A 20883-nucleotide genomic window follows, 5' to 3' on the forward strand; every position below is an offset into this window, starting at 1 on the left:
TTCGTAAGAACGAAGAGAACAGTAAAACAGCTGAAGCACTCACGTATAGAGAGTCGTTTGAAAAGTCCGTGCAAAAATAAAAATTACGAGTACTTACGTGTTTTGCGTAAACCTTTTTTTATTTTTCAGCTTACTCTCCTTTTAGAATTATACACTTCGTCCAACGCTGTTCCAATTTGTTGATCGCTTCCGAATAACAGGAATTGTCCAAGTCTGCAAAATAGCTATTAGTTGCTGCAATCACCTCATCGTTTGAATAAAATCTTTGTCCTGCCAGCCATTCATTCAAATTGGGGAACAAACAGTAGTCCGAGGGAGCCAAGTTTAAAGAATAGGGGGGATGTGAAACGAGTTGGAATCCTATTTCCATTAATTTTGCTGGTGTGTGTGCTGGCGTATTGTCGTGATGGAAAAGTACTTTTTGCGGTCCAATCGCCGGCGTTTTTCTTGCAGCTCGGTTTTCAAACGGTCCTATAACAATGAATAACAAACGCCTGTAATATTTTTAACCTTATCCAGATAGTCGATGAGGATTATCCCTTGCGATTCCTAAAAGAGAGTCGCCATAATGCTTTCGGCCAAAGGACTGGTCCTCGCCTTTTTTGGTGCAGATTCTCCTTGGGTAACCCATTATTTAGATTGTTGTTTGGTCTCAGGAGTATAGTAATGTATCAATGTTTTATCCACAGTGACGAAACGACGCTTTAAGTCCTGCGGATTCTTCCTGAACAGCTGCAAATCACCCTTGCAACACTTCACACGATTCCGTTTTTGGTCAAGCGTGAGAAATCGCGGAACCCATCTTGCGGATAGCTTTCTCATTTCCAAATGTTTATGCAAAATGTTATGTAGCTGCTCATTGGAGTTGCCTACAGGACTAGGGATCTCACGAACCTAAATTCTTCTGTCATCCATCACCATATCATGGATTTTATTAATGATTTCTGGAGTCGTAACATCCACAGGGCGTCCAGAACGTTCAGCATCACTTGTGCGCATATGGCCACTCCTAAAATTTTGAAATCACTTATAAACAGCTCTGATCGAAGGTGCAGAGTCACCGTAATGTTTATCAAGCTACTCTTTAGTCTCCTGAGGCGTTTTGCCTTTCATAAAGTAATGTTTAATCACCATACGATATTCTTCTTCGTCCATTTTTTGACAGTCACTCGACTTCCTTGATTCACACGAATGTCAAACTCTAAGAAATAGAACAATACGGCTGGAACTTCTTTCGAAAGATACTACTAACTAAACATGACCTCGATGCGTGCCGGTGGTGCCATCTCTCGGACTTTGCACGGACTTTTCAAACGCTCCTCGTGATATGGGATGTTTACAAAAAGATTCTATGAAGTTACTACACAAGACGAGGTTGGCCTGAAAATTAAATAATATTTGGGATATCAGTGAATCCCTATCCTTAGTCGTATAGTCGGCAATTCCAGGCTACTGCCGAACGCAGCGGCAAAGAGAGGTCCCCACTCGGGCAGAAGCTGCCGCGCCGGATTACTTCTGGGAAAGTCCCACTGGGACGCTGCGAGAGTCCAGCACACCGCCGGTATTGCGCGGACTGCGCGGGACAGGGCGAACGCTACGTGTTCTTCTACAGTCTGCTACGTCCACATAAGCTTCCCACACCTCAGGCTCTTACGTGTGCAGCGAATTGCGTTGCAAAATTGACACTGCACGTGCGTTCGTTACATGCAACGTAGGAAAGTGATGATTTAAAGTCTCGTGAATTTATTTATTTACAGTTTGTTGGTGATACACTGTGATCAAAAGTGTACAGACACCCCCAAAAACATACGTTTTTTCATATTAGGTGAGTTGCGCTGTCGCCTGCTGCCAGGTACTCCATACCAGTGACCACAGTAGTCGTTAGACATCGTGACAGAGCAGAATGGGCCGCTCTGCGGAACTCACGGACTTCGAATGTGGTCAGGTGATTAGGTGTCACTTGTGTCGTAAATCTCTACGCGAGATTTATACACTCCTAAAAATCCCTAGGTCAGCTCTTTTCGATGTGATAGTGAAGTGGGAACGTGAAGCAACACGTACAGCACAAAAACACACAGGACGACCTCGTCTGTTGACTGACGGAGACCGCCGACAGATGAAGAGGGTCGTAATGTGTAACAGGCAGACATCATGCCAGAGCATCACACAGGAATTCCAGATTACATCCGAATACACTGCAAGTACTAAGACAGTTATGCGGGAGGTGACAAATCTTGGATTTCATGGTCGAACGGCTGCTAATAAGCCACACATCACGCCGGTAAATGCCAAACAACGCTTCGCTTGATTTAAGGAGCGTAAACATTGGACGATTGAACAGTGGAAAAACGTTGTGTGGAGTGACGAATCACTTTACACAGTATGGCGATCTGATGCCAGGGTGTGGGTACGGCGAATGCCCGGTGAACGTCATCTGCCAGCGTGTGTAGTGCCAACAATAAAATTCGGAGACGGTACTGTTATGGTATAGCCGTGATTTTCATGGAGGAGGCTTGCATCTGCTGTTGTTCTGCGTGGCGCTGTCACAGCACAGGCCGACATGGACGCTTTAAGCATCTTCTGGTTCAAAATGGTACAGATGGCTCTGAGCACTACTTCTGAGGTCATCAGTCACCTAGAACTTAGAACTACTTAAACCCAACTAACCTAAGGACATCACATACATCCATGCCCGAGGCAGGATTCAAACCTGAGACCGTAGCAGTCACGCGGTTCCAGACTGTAGCGCCTAGAACCGCTCGGCCACTCCGGCCGGCAAGCACCTTCTGGCTTCTCACTGTTGAAGAACAATTCGGGGATGGCGATTGCATCTTTCAACACGATGGAGCACCTGTTCATAATGCACGGCCCTTGGCGGAGTGGTTACACGGTAGTAACATCCATGTTATGGACTGGCCTGCAGCCTGCAGAATCTGATGTGTATCCTATGGAACACCTTTGGAATGTTCTGGAACGCCAACTTCGTGCCAGGCCTCACCTACCGACATCGATACCTCTACTCAGTGCGGAATGGGCTGCCATTCCCCAAGAAACATTCCAGCACCTGATTGAACGTATGACTGCCGGAGTGGAAGCTGTCAACAAGGCTAAGTGTAGGTCAACGCCATGTTGAATTCCAACGTTACCTTTGCAGGGCGCCACGAACTTGTAAGTCATTTTCAGCCGGGTGTCCGGATGATTTTGATCACACAGTGCATTCCGTGCGTCAAAGCGAGTCTTAGCTACTTGGTCACAAAACGAGTCAGAATAAAGTAGACAAAATGATGATTAGAAATTCACAATGCTGCCATTACAATCGGTACACCTTGCAAGAGTGTGTCTGATCTTGGAAGAAAATTTCGACTAAAGTGCTTGCCAAGCCTGATCACTCGTAAAACAGGCTGCTCCCAAGATCCTCGTTTCCATGTAAGTGTTGTGCAACGGAAAAGACAGCAAGTACCACAACTACTAAGAAATGAATGTAATGAAAATCTATGCCCCAGTAACAGAATTATGGCGAGGGAGTTACCATGTACAATAAAGGGAATCTGCGATATCTAACGACGAAAGTAATCGCGGTGTTATTGTTCAAAAATGTAGCACAATAGACAATATTTGGCGTTTGATAAACAGACTGGGAGATGTGTCTTGTATGTCTTGGAAGCCATAATGGACGAGAGGAAATTGGGCATTGTCTTCCGCTCACTTTTGATAAAATGTCATCAATGAAACTGGTGATCATGTCGCTAAGAGGAGCATTACGTGAGAACAATTCTGCTTGTCAGCAGTCCCTTACATAGATTTCAACTTGACCATGATGAAAGCTGCTTATAACAATTGGAACGTTGAATGGCAGACAACACAAGGACAGCCAGCTGGTAGCCCTGGACCCGAACGTCTCCTCTCGACCGCGGTTCACCTCCGTGAAGCTTATTAGAAGTAATGTGACCTCTTATGCGCATGAGGCTGGGACACGGGTGTTACCCCACCCACCTATAATGCTTGAAAGACATCGCTCGTCGACGTTGTGATCTGGACGCAACGGCGGTGACGGATCTGAACCATATCATTATGTCATGCGCAAAGTACTCGTTTTGCACTGGCAGTCTTGTACAGCAAATTTGTTAGTGTGAGGTTTCCCCCTCACTACCAGTGCCTCTGCTTTACTTCACGGGTTTTATACATATTATTCGCTCGCGAACTATTTAAAATATGCCAGTAACCAGCTTAGACCTATAAATTAGGTGGCTCAGGCAATTGGATTTAGAATTTGCTGAAAACGTATTGTAAAGCCGGAGGAAGCAGACCATAAGTTCCGGCCTCTGTAGGAATACCGAAAGAAAGGTCTTAGTGAAGGTGAAGGAAGAAACATACAGCTGTTAGTGTCTGTAAAAAAGGGTTCGACTACAATGACAGTTTTCTCACTATCTTTAAACAGACCTAACATGATTCATAGAAGATTATTTGTAAAGTGTGTGGTTATAACTGTCTGTCATGGAAAAATGATCAAGGAAGCGTAATTGCAAATTACAAAATTAGGCTGGACATTATATGTCTAGTACTGATGAAACGTGACACTATGCTCCAGCGATTTCACGAACGCCCATTTAATTTTAACAACTAAAACTTACTGTGGTAGTAAATACACCGAAAAAGAAGTAACACTGTTGCTTTCAGTGAGCATGAATGAACCCCACTAACTACCATCTATTTAGATAACGAAAGCAGCTAACGCTATTTGTTTTAGCAGTGTCACATCATTTTCTGTATGTTGCTGCTTTAACAAAATGACATGGCCAACATTGATGGGCTGTTTATCTTTGAAAAAAAAAGTCAAAAAATCGTTACGAAGAAACCTGCTTTTCTTGAACTACTGGGAAGTTCATAATAATCTTCCACCTAATGACCAGGTGAAAGACACTTTAGAATGACAACCGATTTTAAAACTTTTTATCCAAAGAATTTGTGGAGACGGTCTTGGATAGCAACAAGGACGGCCAGAGGTTGTGCATAACTGTTCTGGTAGTGATAACCATGGCTGAAGAAGCATGGAAGAAAGTTGCCCTGACGACGATTTACAACTGCGTCAGGAATTGCTGATTCATCAAGAAGCCCAACTTCAGCTACATGAGGGCAATGGATTCGGGTTGACACGATATCTGGGGGTCTCCCTTTTAATGAGAGGATAAGACAGACATTTGATCATTTCATGCATTCTGAGGATCCTATGGAAGTATGTAGTGCCCTGTGTGGGTGACGTTGACATTTTGGCTGCTCTGGATGCGAAGAACGAAGATGATGACGAAGCCACAGCAGAGGTACTAGAACAAGAAGGAGAAGGAGTAGCAAGGTCGACTCAGTGTGTGACTCTAAAAATGGTAATGTTGTCACGGGTAACGTTGCGCATCATAGATCCAGGGAACTGGATGTTGTTGTATTTTTGCTTTAGTCAAAATAGAAACATCACTTGATTTGACACCTCCGATATCGTTGAAGCAGAATAAAATCTGAAATTTTCTTATGTAAATTTTCGTTTTAAATGTTAAAATAAACAAAAATTTTTAAAAATTTCTAAAAATCTATCTTTTGAGGGTGTTACTGTTCTGTAAATATGACTGCCAGTAAAATTGCTGTAACATTGTTTAACTCTTTTACGATTTTTGGTGATTCCTCCTTAAGTAGTCAAACCTACATTAAATCGAACTTTCATTTATTCTATGTTTTTCTGAGGACCATTGAACTTCGAATTATCGAGTTGCACTCTATGTGTAATTAATCTAAAATGAGGCATCTATTTAGGTATTGTCATTCTGGTTTCACCATTGAGTATTGCTTTATTCTAAGGTACGGTACTATAAGATTTCTCTGCCTTGCATAATCCATCAGTTCAAAAATTTTCGACGCAGCAATGACAAAAAAGTACTATTTAAATAAAAACTGATAAAACACATTTTTGGAACGAAATAAAAAGTGTAAAATAATTTCAGCTTAACCCGTAAAGATTATTAACTCCATAAAGATAGTCCTGAACACTTGTACCCGTGAAATTTTATTGGCTACAACAGTACTTGCACATTTAAAACTAAAAACGTATGCAGCATGCAGTAGGTAACTGATGCATACAGAGTTCACTAGGTTCACTAACGATTTTATTGAACTGCAAATAATATCTATTGTTGTGTGATTTTGCTCAACGACAGCTAGTCTCACCATTCCCTCCTATTATGTGTGGCAAGCACCTCACGGTTTCGGATTAAATTTTCCAAGTGGTGTCATAACTATTAAAAATTCACACGCACAAATTTTCATGACTGTGGTTAACATTGGGTATGGGGAAAAAAGAAGTCATTTTATAATTTTTAACCCGTCTTAAAATGTGTTATTTGAAAAGGTTTTTATTTAAATGATCATTCTATGATTATTTAACGTTTTTTGTTTGAAATCATTCAAACAATTTCAAACATTTTGATGATACCACAACTGAAAAGCGTGGTAAATTTCATGTTTATTTCAGTTCTTCTTCACGTAAGTCTACCAATGTATTGCTTCCTCCTACGTGTATCTCACGAAAAATATATGAAGGTGAAAATTTGGAATACGAACTCATACGGATACTTGCAACGGTTCTTACCGCGAAACTTTTGCGAGTGGAACAGGAGAAGCGGGGTGTTGCAGTAGTACATAGAGCACCTGCCGCCATATACTAAACAAGAAAGCGAGTTAACGTGTCACTGTCATCCTCTTCTTAGCTATGTTTAACGTGTCAAGTCTATGGCTACTTCGGAAGTTACTTTAAAATCAGTTATGAAATCTGTACTGCACAGACAGGCAGACAGAAAAATAGAGTACCCCCGTGAAAGACAAGACAGTAAAGGGGGATTATATTGATTTGCCATCCACTTATGAGCTATATTGAAGGTTTCTAGCCTCTAGTTCATCGAATAGTTAGTTTAAAACCAGTTACAAAATTTGTACCAAACAAACAGACAAGAAAGCGACCTAATAAAACGTGTTGTAAAATAACAGTGAAGATGGTGATTTCTATGCTTCAAGTGTTCTGCATTAGCCGCCTCACTTTACAGCGCCCAAAACGTTGATACAACCATGGTAAACTGTAAGAAAGGTCCATGTTTAGAGTGTTGTTCAACTCGCACGTCACAAACACACTTCAGTCGGGCTTGGTGACTCATCAGAGACCAAGTACGCATTTGGTAGTTTCGTGGTATGTTCGTCTTGTCACCCGTTATGATTTTTTCCAGAAAAGAGCTCTCCGCGGTCTTAATTTCAATCAAGTCTGGGGAGGCGTTCGCGTGTTGTGAACAATGGCCACATGTCCAACACTTAAAACTGCCGCTCACAACGCTTTGGTTGAATGGACTTCTGTTACGTACTGTTATTTGTTCAAGTTGCCACTGCAGTTATAGCGTTAACGTCACTTATAGCCCAGCAGTAAAATCAGTATCGTAGCTTTTAGGACGAGTCACGCTTCCTTTCAATTATATCTTATATCTCTAAGCAATTTTCCGGACATTTGTAACCCAGATTCTTCAGTTCTTCAATATTTCTATACATTTGTTGCTAATTTTTTTCATTAGTTGAAAATTTATTACCATCTTTATTATGCAGACATGTTTCTGTACAACATTAATGAATGTACCTCAATTACTATGATTCATATAGTGTATGACATTAGCAACGATTCAAATACGATTCACAGTCAATAAAAGCAAATCAGTTTGACATCTGAGGCACTAGGATACCTAATAAGGTCTAACATATGATTACAAACCATTATAGACGTGTGTTTTGAGAGTGGTAGGCATTATGCTGAAAACAATTTAACGTGTAACCTGATGCTACAGAAGTGGACCGTATATCACAATAGTGCCAGAAAAATTACTAAATGTAATGTCTGGCTATATACGGTTATAAAAATGGATCAGACACACACACGTCACCCAGAATCATTCACAATCTCTTCAAAGAATGTGATAAGACGAAGGATTTTTACGTTTAATGGTGTCGCTGCTATATTCAAGTTGAAATTCTGTGTTCTGCAAAAAGAAAGAAAAAGAAGTTTTTTGCTTGCTGGTTGAGGTAGAGTGAGGTCATACATCCAGCTGACACGTTAAGACGCTTTCGGTACTTGTTAAGCATCTGTTGCTGAAGTCTCAAAGTTAGTTGACAATCATTCTATATGGTCTTTATAATCAATAAATTATTGACAATATTATAAGTTTTACTTATCAAGTACCCTAGAACCATTAATGTCTCTTCATAGCAGAGGATGCATAAAACACAATTCAGCTTCTGCTACGTCCTGTAATTCCTTGGATGATAGTCAACGCTCCGCGGTTTACCCGAAATTAATCGGGTAACGTTATTGATTTACGCAGCAAATGCAACGCTTAATGAAGGGATGTCGACGGAATGGAGGATTAACATGGATGACTGGATACATTTGGAGCAAACTAGTGCATGAAAATCCTATTACAATCCGTGTGGTTCCATCATGCACCTTTTCAGAGTCCTTAGTTTGCATTCGCAAATACGGTTTTCGATGTTGTGAACTGTTTCTACATTGCAGGTTTCCGACATAGTGCTGTCTCGAGTTCCTTATCATGTTGCGTTTCCTCATAACTCCATTAATTGGAGGGAAAGAGCGAGGCGTCGTTGTAGGTAAGGCAATGGAGTTTCAATCGCGACGAGATCGGATTCTACGCACGGCTATCAAGGCCTCAATTCTGTGATTTTCTTACATGGATGAAAGTGATTAATGGTAAGATTGTACTGAAGACTACACTGTTCATTTCAGCCTAAGTACTTGCATAATCCGAACTGGTGATCCACTGATCTCATCGTGTACAGACGTTAAACCGTCATCACTAACTACTGCCACCTAGAATAACTCCGAAAGTATGACAGAAACTGAAAAGTTTTTCAGACAACGGGTGCCATAATACGGCGTTGGTCTTTTGTTGCAAGGTAGTATGTTGCTAGGTGGGGTCCCTTCAGAGATACGAAGGTCAACTTTTTTTTTTTTTTTTTGATGGGATGCTATCATTCGGTACTTATTTTCTGATAGCGGCTGTCGAGACGTTTCCAATTATGTGTAACAGTTAGGTCTTTGAAGGTGAACGAAGGTCACAAAATTGGCATGAACGTCCATTTACCGAAGGTGTTCGAAGTGATGACCATTGGTATCAATGCAGTGCTGCAATCTTCTTATCGTGGATTGAGTGGTATTCCTTATCACTTCGGCACTTATCGAAGCACATGCTTTGACAATTCTCTCGCATATCTTCAGGTGTAGTTGGAACGCCTTTGAAAACAATATCTTTTACGAATCCCCTACAAGCAAAAATCCAGACGCGTCAAGTCTGGCGAACGAGCCGACCATGACACATCTCCTCCGCGTCGTACATAATGGTTTGGGAATTGTCTCTGCAACTCATTTCTAGCCACCAGCGAAAAATGTGCCGGACACCCATTGCACTGATACCACCTTCTGTTACTTGTTGATAAAGGTATTTCTTCCAATAGCAGACCTAATGTTTCTTCCAGAAATGTGGTGTACTCCCTACCACTAAGATTTCCTTCGATGAAATAGAGGCCTATAATTATGTTCTCCAGAATCCCACGCCTACATTAAACGACCATGGTTTTTGGTGTGCAGCTTGCCGCAGCCAACATGGATATTCAGTTGCCCAATATTGCATGTTATGCAAATTAACATTTCAATGGTTCGTGAATGTAGCCTCGTCAGTACATAAAATCAAATTAATAGCTGTGTCATCCCTCTGAATCTGAACTTGAGGCCATCGGCAGAATTCAGTGCGACCCATACAATCCGTAACAGTTAATTCTTGGTGGAGACTGATGTGCTAAGTATGATATTCATGGCGATGCAGAACACGAACAACACTGCTCAGGCTCATGCCAGATTCCCTTGCGGTTTGACGCGAGCTTCCACAAGGATCTCGAACTACAGTAGCAAGAGTACCAATTTCCGTTTTCTCGTGAGTAACTCTCCTTTCCCGGGTATGTTTCCGTTGCGTTAAAGAAACAGTTGATGTCAGTTTATCATACATATCTTTAAATGTGCGACGTGGAGGGTGAGAACGTTGAAGATATCTTTCAGTGTGTAAGTCTCTAGCTCTCATTGAATTTCGTTGGCATTCTCCGTAAATGACAAGCATATTGACTTGTTTCTCGAAGAAATACTTCATTCACATTCGCTTGATTCGATGATACTAGTCTTACCGTTCCTGTTAGTGTTGTATTGCGAAACAATCAAATGCTGTTTACATGTCAATGGCACGTTAGATGCATATGCCGTATTCCGCGAATAATTATTGTTTGCACGACATACAAGAGATAATTGTCAGAGCATGTGCTTTTATAAGTGTCAAAGTAATAAGAAATACCACTCAATCCATGATAAGAAAATTGCAGCACTGCATTGATACCAATGGTCATCTCTTCGAATACATTCTGTAAATGGACGTTCATTCCACCTTTTTGATCTTCGTTGAGTTTCAAAGACCTTAATGTTACACATCATTGGATTCGTCTCGGTAGCCGATATCAGAAAGTAAGTACCAAAGATTAGCATCCCATTAAAAAAAAAACAAAGTTGACCTTCATATCTCTGATGCGACCACACCTAGCAACAAAAAACTAACGTTATATTATGGCCCACGCTGTTCCATGTAACATTTGTCCCACAAACTTTTCAGGCAAAATGAGGATAATGGAATGTAGTCGAATTAAGTCGTGTGATGCTGAGGGAATTATATTAGGAAATGAGACACATAAAGTAGTAAAGAAGTTTTGCTATTTAGGGAGTAAAATAACTGATGATGGTCGAAGTAGAGAGAGTATAAAATGTAGACGGTCAATGGCAAGGAAACCGTTTCTGAAGAAGAGAAATTTGTTAACATCGAGTATAGATTTAAGTGTCAGGAAGTCGTTTCTGAAAGTATTTCTGTGGAGTGTAGCCATGTATGGAAGTGAAAAATGGACGATAAATAGTTTGGACAAGAAGAGAATAGAAGCTTTCGAAATGTGGCGCTCTAGAAGAATGCTGAAGATTTGATGGGTAGATCACATAACTAATGAGGCGGTATTGAATAGAATTGGGGAGAAGAGGAGTTTGTGGCACAACTTGAGAAAAAGAAGGGACCGGTTGGTAGGACATGTTTTGAGGCATCAAGGGATCACAAATTTAGCATTGGAGGGCAGCGTGGAGGGTAAAAATCCAAGAGGAAGACCAAGAGATGAATACACTAAGCAGATTCAGAAGGATGTAGGTTGCAGTAAGTACTGGGAGATGAAGAAGCTTGCACAGGATAGAGTAGCATGGAGAGCTGCATCAAACCAGTCCCAGGACTGAAGACCGCAACAACAACAACAAGAAACAAAATCATACTTTTGGAGTTACTGTAGGTGGCAGTAGTTAATGACCCACCCTGTATAATTGTCTGGAATCACACAATAGCCCATACTTGTTGTGACGATAAAAAAGAATCTGCATTCACATACGTAAACAGAATAGACTTTTGAATTGTTACAGACCCTTGTGATTAATGAATCCTCTTGTCGTACAAAACTTGATGGAATGTGCCACGTTCACAGCTGACACTCAAAACCACAGTGGAAGGAACAACGGGAAATAACAAAATTTCAGTTGTTGTATAGTAGGAAGTATAGGCGATTAGGCGTAAATATGCAGGCAATATTTAGTGGTGAGAGTTGCCGTCCCTGCAGCAACATTCTCTGTAATCGCAGTCAACATCACAACTGGCAGGTACAATTTATCGACAACTCTCTGACTGGATATTTTCAGTGGGTAAGACATCTGGTGAATATGCTGACCATGGAAATAGCAAACACACACTGTATCGATGTATATCATGATTTTGCAGTATGGAGTTGTCACTATCGTCAGTGAACTATGGTAACCGCTGTTCTGTAAGCATTTTATGGTAGTACAGCCCTAACACTGTCTGTTCAGTGAAGAACAATGGGCCATAGTCATTCATCTTCTCAACAGCACAGAATACAGAATGAGATTTTCACTCTGCAGCGGAGTGTGCGCTGATATGAAACTTCCTGGAAGATTAAAACTGTGTGTAGGACCGAGACTCGAACTTGGGACCTTTACCTTTCGCGGGCAAGTGCTCTACCAGCTGAGCTACCCAAGCACGGCTCACACCCCGTCCTCAGAGCTTTGCTTCTGCCAGTATCTCGTCTCCTACTTTCCAAACTTTACAGAAGCTCTCCTGCGAACATTGCAGAACTAGTACTCGTGAAAGAAAGTTCCATATCAGCTCACACTCCGCTGCAGAGTGAAAATCTCACTCTGGGAACATCCCCCAGGCTGTGGCTAAGCCATGTCTCCGCAAAATCCTTTCTTTCAGGAGTGCTAACTTCTGCAAGGTTCGCAGGAGAGCTTCTGTGAAGTTTGGAAGGTAGGAGACGAGGTACTGGCAAAAGTAAAGCTGTAAGGACGGGGCGTCGGTCGTGCTTAGGTAGCTCAGTTGGTAGAGCACTTTCCCGCGAAAGGCATAGGTCCCGAGTTCGAGTCTCGGTCCGGCACACAGTTTTAATCTGCCAGGAAGTTTCAACACAGAAAACATTCACGTTGGGGAGTCAGATATGCAACAATGTTTGTTTTATGCACACCAAAAGAGACCAATCCGTTTTTTTCAGTCTTACAATCACATTAACTGTTACTTTGCCTCAGAAAGATAGTCTGTCAGGCGAACCTGTTTTCTTCAGGTATTCTTATAGGGCGATGGTAAACTTCTAATGAAGCTTTTTGTCACAAACTAGCTAAACTTGCAGCATTCGAAAGCAATATGGCTTTACCTTCAGGCGCTTTCGTAACACACGCCATAAAGTGGTTTTAAGAGCATTCACTTTCCTATTGCCTGTTGGAATTGATACCTTAGATTTACTGGAAGACATATGCCTCATCCAGTTCGCTATAGCTTCTGGCATAGTGGGGCGCCTACGGCTTCCCATTTAAAATCAAGAAAGTTTAAAAATGTAACATTCCATTTGCGAATAGAATGGTGAGAGTGGCGGCCTTCCCGCATTTAGTTCAAAAATGACTCGGAAAGTGATAACTGACTGACATCGGTTGTTTGAAAGGTAAAGTTAAAATATGCTTTCTCTGCTATCACGAACCGCCATTTTGTAAACAGCGTAAAAACTGCCTTCGTACGGTAACTGAAGCAACTAGAAGGGATTGTCCGATCACTGGAACGGTAGTACACATGCATTACCGCTGCCTCAAAAAAGACGCGAAAACTCTACAACAATTGAGAATAAAACTTTATACTTATCTATCACCATTATTCATGTTTTTTGTCAGTATTACCTTACATTTGATTTCATTTATGCGCAGCGGCCTCAGAAATTTTGAAAACCCCTTTAGGGAACTGCTAAAGAGAGCAGTAGTCGAAGTAGGGCAACACAAAACCTGACGAGTTTTCCAGCGGTAGTTTCACGGAAATTTTTAATGACATTTCTCACAATAACGAGCGTAAATTAGTAATTTCGAACTAACTAACAGAGTGAGAGGAAGGGTAGGGCTGAAATTCTTGTGTCAACAGGAAGTGGGCAACGGCGGTTCTGCGTACTCAATTAACTGAGCGTGTAACTGCGTCCGCTCGTAAACTATCCAAACGCACTAATGACATCTCTCTCTCTCTATCTCTGTCTGTCTGTCTGTCTGTCTCTCTCCCTCCCTCTCCCTCCCTCTCACCCGTCCTTCCTTCTCATCCTTTTCATCCCTCTCCCTCCACTTTTGCATCCTCCATGATGCACACCTGTTCTCGTCTCTCGGGAATGCCGTATCGAGGATATTACTGCATGTCATAATCTTTGCTAATTATTCCGTCTGCATCAATATTCTGCGAATGTCTGCAAAGGGCTTGGCAGGAAGTGTCTTTTATAGTGCTATACAGGGTTTTTCAAAACTTTAAGCCATAATTTTAGGTATGTGTTCTCAGTATGTAGATAGAAATATAATTCATTGCAACATGTGTCCGGAAATGATAGACGTCAGTTATGGCTTGCAACAGAGTGATAGTCATCAGAACTTCTTTTTTTTTTTCGCGAAGACTTACCGTGACAGCTTGCCCTACTTCGACATAACATTTTTACACCTTCAGTAGCTGCGCTCTCTTTAGCAATCTTCTAAAAGGGTTTTCAAAATTTCTGAGGCCGCTACGCTTAAATGAAATCAAATGTAGGGTAATACTAACAAAAAACATGAATAATGATGATAGATGCGTATGCAGAAAAATTAGTTACGAGGTGAAGGGTACGTTGATTGCTGTGTTCGCGATTCGAAATTTAGGCAAATCAGGAGCTGACAGAAGTGCAACACATGCGCGGTAGGTCTGGCAGTAACGCTGCCCTGGCTCGTCAATTGAACTAAGAGACACACCCCCTCCCCGCCCCCCCCCCCCCCCCGGCCCCTTCGAAGATGTCCAAATCGGAAGATATTGGAACTTCGCTGTCGCCGTCCGTTCGCTCATGGGATGTGTACATCTCTTGGTGTGGAAAGGGTCGCCCAAGATCTTCAACCCGAGACGTAGAGAAGGAGATTCCGTATTTTGTGCACAGGACTTCCTATCAGCGCGCGAGGGTTTGCACTACAAGTGACGGTTCCTCAGTTGTGAGAGCAACAGACGTATGCTTATCATTTACAGAGTGTGCGAGCTCTATCAGTAGCAGATTATCATGCTCCAGTTATGTTCTACCAGGGGTTCTTGCAGCAGTGTGCTACATAACGTGGGCTATACGGCCTTATTATGAAGTAATGCAGTTACGCGAGTAGTCTTAGAGGTTTTCACACTCAGTGCTTAGGGCCATATCGAAACTCACATGCAACAGTTTCATCTCATCACCAAATGCTGTTCTTCCTTGACATGTGCGCCAGAGTCATTGATGATCAGTTTGTTGGACCTCAAATACTTGGAAATAGACTTAAGGGGCCTGCGCAGATAAACCTTCTGAAAAACAACATACCTCATGTTTTTTTAGATCTCCACTGATCATTCGTCAACAATCTCGCTTGTTGTACGAAGGTGATGCTCCATACTTCATTCAGCTCACCAGTATTTCCTTCGATCGGTACATAGAGGTCGTCCTGTTGCTTGGCCTCCACGCTCATCTGATCTTATTCCTATTCATGTCTACTTTTGAAGGCAATTAAGATTTACCGATGTATTCGCTCCGGTGCCTGACATGGAATGCCTTTCGAATGTAACTGTGAAAGACTGCTTCGAAGTACACATTACTCTTGAAATTTGGTGTAGAGTTCGCGCGCTGATAACCTCTTCGTTGTGCACGCATGTCCCACAAAATTGTCATCGCAAGGCCATGGGACGTCGATGTGACCCCTGTATTCAGTCGTGAATAAAACAGTAAAGGGCCCTTTTAAGATCCTCTTCGTGCCGTAGCGACATCGGTGACACTCACGAATCTCTGACGAGCATGTTACAAATGTACATGTTAGGAACATTCACAGTAATTAAGCGTGGCGGCTGCTTTAGAGCCTGAAAGCAGGCAAACCCCACACAAGGGATGTGTAAGGGGTTTCCTAACCCTAACGCTAGAACAGCCGTCAGGGCTGATTTTTTGTCAAAGTCTCTGACAAGTACATTTGGAAAATGCTGAACATAGTTCCGTAGGTAGCATCGGCGGTGTTGTCGAACTGGTAAAGGGGGGCGGGGATTCCTAGAGCGACCCTTTGCCGTTCCATTCACACACATGTTAATGGCAAATCCCGCTGTTAAGGCAACGGGAGTGCAGAAAATAGGAGGGCTGGAAACGGGTAACTGCTGCTTCGGACCACGTTCAGTTTTCGTTGAACGGTTCTGAAGAGTTCCTAGCGGTTCTAAACTGTACTCCGGAGCAAAAATTGCTCTCACACTACGTTTCAAAGGTATGCGATCACGTTTAGTGAGATTGCGGCACCGCAATGTTCTTCCGAAGGGGTTCAAATTTCCGTGAGTGCCAATAGTGTCAAGGCCTGTAAAGAACTTCGTGTTGCTCATCTCACTGCGAACTGTCGCTTTCAATAGCGAAATATGAGGGACTCAACGCCTCAGGGAAAGGCCTGGATTCCTTGATTCCCTGTATGCCACCCCCTGAGAGCTTTTGTGTCAGTTATGAGCGGCGGTGTGTCTGAAGTTTTCTCTTCGCCCACCCATAAGAAAGCAGAGTGATTTCGACACTAGGTGCTGTAATTCTGACCTCCATCGCATACATGTCAAACCAGACGGTGGTATTTGGAAAAGAGGGGCCGTGACAACCTTCTCACAGAGTCAAACGTCCTCAGCGGTGATATCCGGAGCGATTGTGACGTCATCCCACCTTACAGCTCACATCAACTTCTGACCTGTGGCCTTTCTTTCGCTTGTGTCGCTTTGCTGTTGGAAGCATCTCCGACCTCAAGGTTGATGTCGCACGGTGCCACGCCTTTACACCATTACAGAGGGAGGCTGTAGGCATCCTGAAGCTAAATTTCAAACTCATGGGTCGCAATGAGAGACAGTTACAGCCTTTCGAAAAAGTGATCCTTTTATTCTGTTAGGCGTTGTAGATATTGATAAAGTGTGCCTTTTGAGGAGTATGAATTATTAGAGACCTAAAACTATGCACCTTATTCGACACAATCAGCAACAGTGTGTCAAAAGCAGATGCCTATTACATACTCGTTAATATTCGTAGTGGCGGCGGTAGTGACAGTAGAAAAGTTGTCAAGCAGAAAAATTTTAATTCTTGTTTTAGGTTACCGTATTATCTATTAAGTGGTTTCTTAAGAGGGTAGGTGGTCAAATATGTTGCTGGCTGATTAATTCACTCCTTTCTATACCATGGCCGAAAGATGGGTAATTTAAATCATTCTTCATTCTAATATTATTTTCGTCAATGTTACTATCGCTTTTAAATTGTTACTGACTGTTGGCAATAAATTTCAAAAGTGAGTGTATCTATTTTGGAGCTGTTGTCAGTATGTCCCACTGGTTGCAGATTTTCTAGAGTGAGTGATGGCTCCCGTGCTTAAGACAAAAGCTCGAATTAATTTAAGCCGCCTCCATTCCAGAGAAGTAAGTTCATATAAACTGGCTCTGGTGAACCACCGCCATAAAGAGCTTAAATAAAAAAATTGCAGGAAAAATTAACATGCGAGCATAAAAATCGTAACTGGCTCCCCAAAATTCGCATCTCACTGCACCAAAAGGTTTGCCGCTACGGCCGCCTGTCATAAAAGGATTGTACAGAAAATGATACAAAGTTTGCCTCAACTTCTCACAGTGTGTGTGTGTGTGTGTGTGTGTGTGTGTGTGTGTGTGTGTGAGAGAGAGAGAGAGAGAGAGACGGACAGACACAGAGACTTAATTAAACTTCACGCTACACGAAATTACTCAGAATAATATGAGAACACCTTCACGTCAGGTCAGTATGTAAAATAAACCAGGGATCACTGAAGTAAAAACGCAGCATATTCTTCCAACAATATTACGAATACTGCATATCACAGAAATATCGGAGGTAACTGGGATAGTCCTGGCGCAGTTTTATGTCAGTCAGTCCAGAAAGTACGCGGTGCAACGACTGACCATTACAGTTTCAAAACAGTCTTCTCCTTTTCTAACCAAGCGGATTGTGTGTTGGTGCCATGCAACTTAGATCATCATTTTGCGTCTCCACTGTACACAGTATTCACTTCAGTTTCCTGCATGCCGTATTCTGAGGAATCCGAAGCTAGCGGCCTATCGGAAGTTCTTAGTAGCGAACATAAAATTATTTTTTCCTCAATCATTAATAAAAGGATTTTATTCCTCCCAATGCTCAAAAATGGTCTGATATTAGTCCACCCAATTAGCTGAGTGGTCAGCATGTCTCATCTGCCATGCAGCAGGCCAAGTTTAAAAGCGCGTCCGAGTGTGAAATTTTTCCTATTGGGAATTAGTTCCTCATTACTTTACCATCAGCGACACACTAGCCGCCCAATGTGGCATCAACTGAAAAGACTTGTACCTCAGCGACCGATCTTCCCTAGATGCAGACTCTCGGCGATCAATGCAATACGACCATTTCATGTTTTTCCCAGATTTTTGTTTATTCTTCTAGCCTTATATTTGAAATCAATATTGGAGTCGTATGTAACTGGACCATTACAAGTGCACACCACGTACTATCTTCATACACGCTTTTCTGAAACGATAACTTTTGTGTGTCAAAGGGGAGTTACCCAAGAATATGATGCTTCTTCTTCTACACTTCAAGGCCTGGGCACTTGTGCCTTGTCTACTCCCTCATCACTTTTCACTGCCATCTCGTACTGGATCGTCCAACGTCCTTTCCTGCTCTGTTCTGAAACAGCGTGGCCAAATGAAGGGATTCTCTCTGCGCTCCTTCTTTGTTGGTGATTTTTCCATAGTTTTCTATTTTCTTCAATCTTTTTAATTTTATAAATCGAATTGACTCCTGATATCTTCATTTCATGTAAGGTCTTACCTAGTTACATCTTTGCCTCCTAAGAGGTCTCACCTTTTCTGCTTTGTAGTTTGCTTTTACTACGCTTGTGTTTATCTTTCCGCATAATGATTACTATTTCTTTATCTTATATGCTCTTGTCCATGCCATATCTTTGCTCACGTCCTAAAAAAATTAAAGTTGGAAACATCAAGTGCAGTGTTTTCTTATTTTGGTCGTGTGGTGTATTTGCCATGATAAACCATGATTTTAGTGTTATTCGTTGATATTCGAAGATTATGTTCTCTTTGCCTGTTTTTGTTGTGGTCTGCAGTCCAGAGACTGGTTGGATACTGCTCTCCATGCTACTCTATCCTCTGCAAGCTTCTTCGTCTCCCAGTACCTACTGCAACCTACATCCTTCTGAATCTGCTTAGTGTAATTTATGCACAGCTTTTTGTAGCTCATCTTCAGTTCCCTCCAACATGGTAACATCATCTGCATAAAATAGTATACTAACATATTTATTCCTATTAATCTGTATACTCGGGTTTCCAGTCTCCTGTTCTTGATCGTATATTTATACATGAAATAAGGTTGGTTATAGGCTACAACCTTGTTTGAGTTCTCAGTTGATTGTGATTTCTTTAATTTTATTATTACAAAATTTTTATATTATTTTTGTACCCATGAATAAGTTTTGTTTGAATAAGACGTCTGGTTTCTTTCTATTCACTCTGTGAAAAGCTTTTTCAAAATTAGTAAAAGCTATATGTATCCTAAAATTGAAATCTCAACGATTTGCTTAAATTATTTTTATGGTAAAGCTTTTCAGGAACAGGCTTCCTGAAATCCACTTTGTTTTTATAACTGTAAAGACTCTTTTATCGTTCTTCAACGATTTTCTTTTATAAAATGAGCTTAGGAGGCTAATTCTTCAATAATTTTCACGATTGTCTCTTTGACCTTTCCTAAAAATTAATATCATTTCTGATATTTTCCAAGTATTTGGGATTTTATTCCAGTGAAGTCATTTATTAAATAAAATGTTGTAACTCATGAATGAATAATAATTATTTAAATGAAAAATTTCATGGCTTAACACATTTAAAAAACGGACTGAAAAGCACAAAATAATTTCTCGTAGCCACATTCAGTCAGTCGTGTAAATGTATGTTATGAATTCTTAATACGTAAGATATCAGTTGTAAAATTTAAAACAAAATAGTCATATACGTACAGTAAATAATATCTATGCACGGACGGTTCACGTAAGCCACTATCAATTTTTTGTGCTGGAGATGATAATAACTGAAGTGTGATTTTACTCAACGATAGATGTTATCATTCTTTCCGTTATGTCTTTCATGCGCCACATGTTACTAGTTAAAATTTTACAAGTATTGTCATAGCTAAAAAAAATTCACCAACACAAATTCTCTCGATTATCTATATGGAGTTAGAAATCTGTATGGGGCTAACATAAACTACTGTATACAGTTTAGTGCCGTTTAAAACATGTTATACTAAAACTCTTCTTCTTAAGCAACTATATTCTGTTTATCAGATTTGTGCCTGTGAAGTTCTTCAATCGTTTTCAAACGGTTTAGTGAAATTACAACACAGACACTAAATGTCAGGTTTACTTCAGTTACTCGTCACATTACTTGACCAATATATTGCTTCCTCCTACATATATGACGCGAAAACGTGAAAATAAAATGTAGAGAAACTCGGCCTCACACATAGACTTACCAGGAATCGTTGTCCCCACAAGACCTTTGCGACTAGAAGAGGCGAAAGGGAAATAGCAGTGTTACTCAAAGTACGCTCCACCACACACCAGACAAGAAAGTGAGTTCCAGAATGAGATTTTCACCCTGCAGCGGAGTGTGCGCTGATATGAAACTTCCTGGCAGATTAAAACTGTGTGCCCGACCGAGAGGCAATGGCCTCGAGTTCGAGTCTCGGTCGGGCACACAGTTTTAATCTGCCAGGAAGTTCCAAGAAAGTGAGTTGTTATTGCATTGTCATCCAGTGCCGAGCTTTGCGGAAAGTTTCGTGTCCGTAGCTCGTGAGGAAGTTAGTTTGGATTCAGACAAACGGACAAGAAGTGACACAATAAAAATTTTCCTATGCTGTATTGTTACATTTAGACATAGGTCAGTTAATGCAATTTTATGTAATGATTACATGTAGATCACGAGACGTTTGTAGCCAAAAGTTTTATGCAGGTTCAGATGCTGCATTTATCTTACTATGTTGTTCATAGGGCCTGATGATATCGTAATGGAACGCTGGAAACAGTAGCGTGTTGCCTCTGAAATAACGTTAATGCAAGAGAACCAAGTAAACATTTTGACATTTTTAACTTCAAAA

Source organism: Schistocerca serialis, chromosome 9, assembly GCF_023864345.2.
Source record: "Schistocerca serialis cubense isolate TAMUIC-IGC-003099 chromosome 9, iqSchSeri2.2, whole genome shotgun sequence".
NCBI classification, from domain to species: Eukaryota; Metazoa; Arthropoda; class Insecta; order Orthoptera; family Acrididae; genus Schistocerca; species Schistocerca serialis.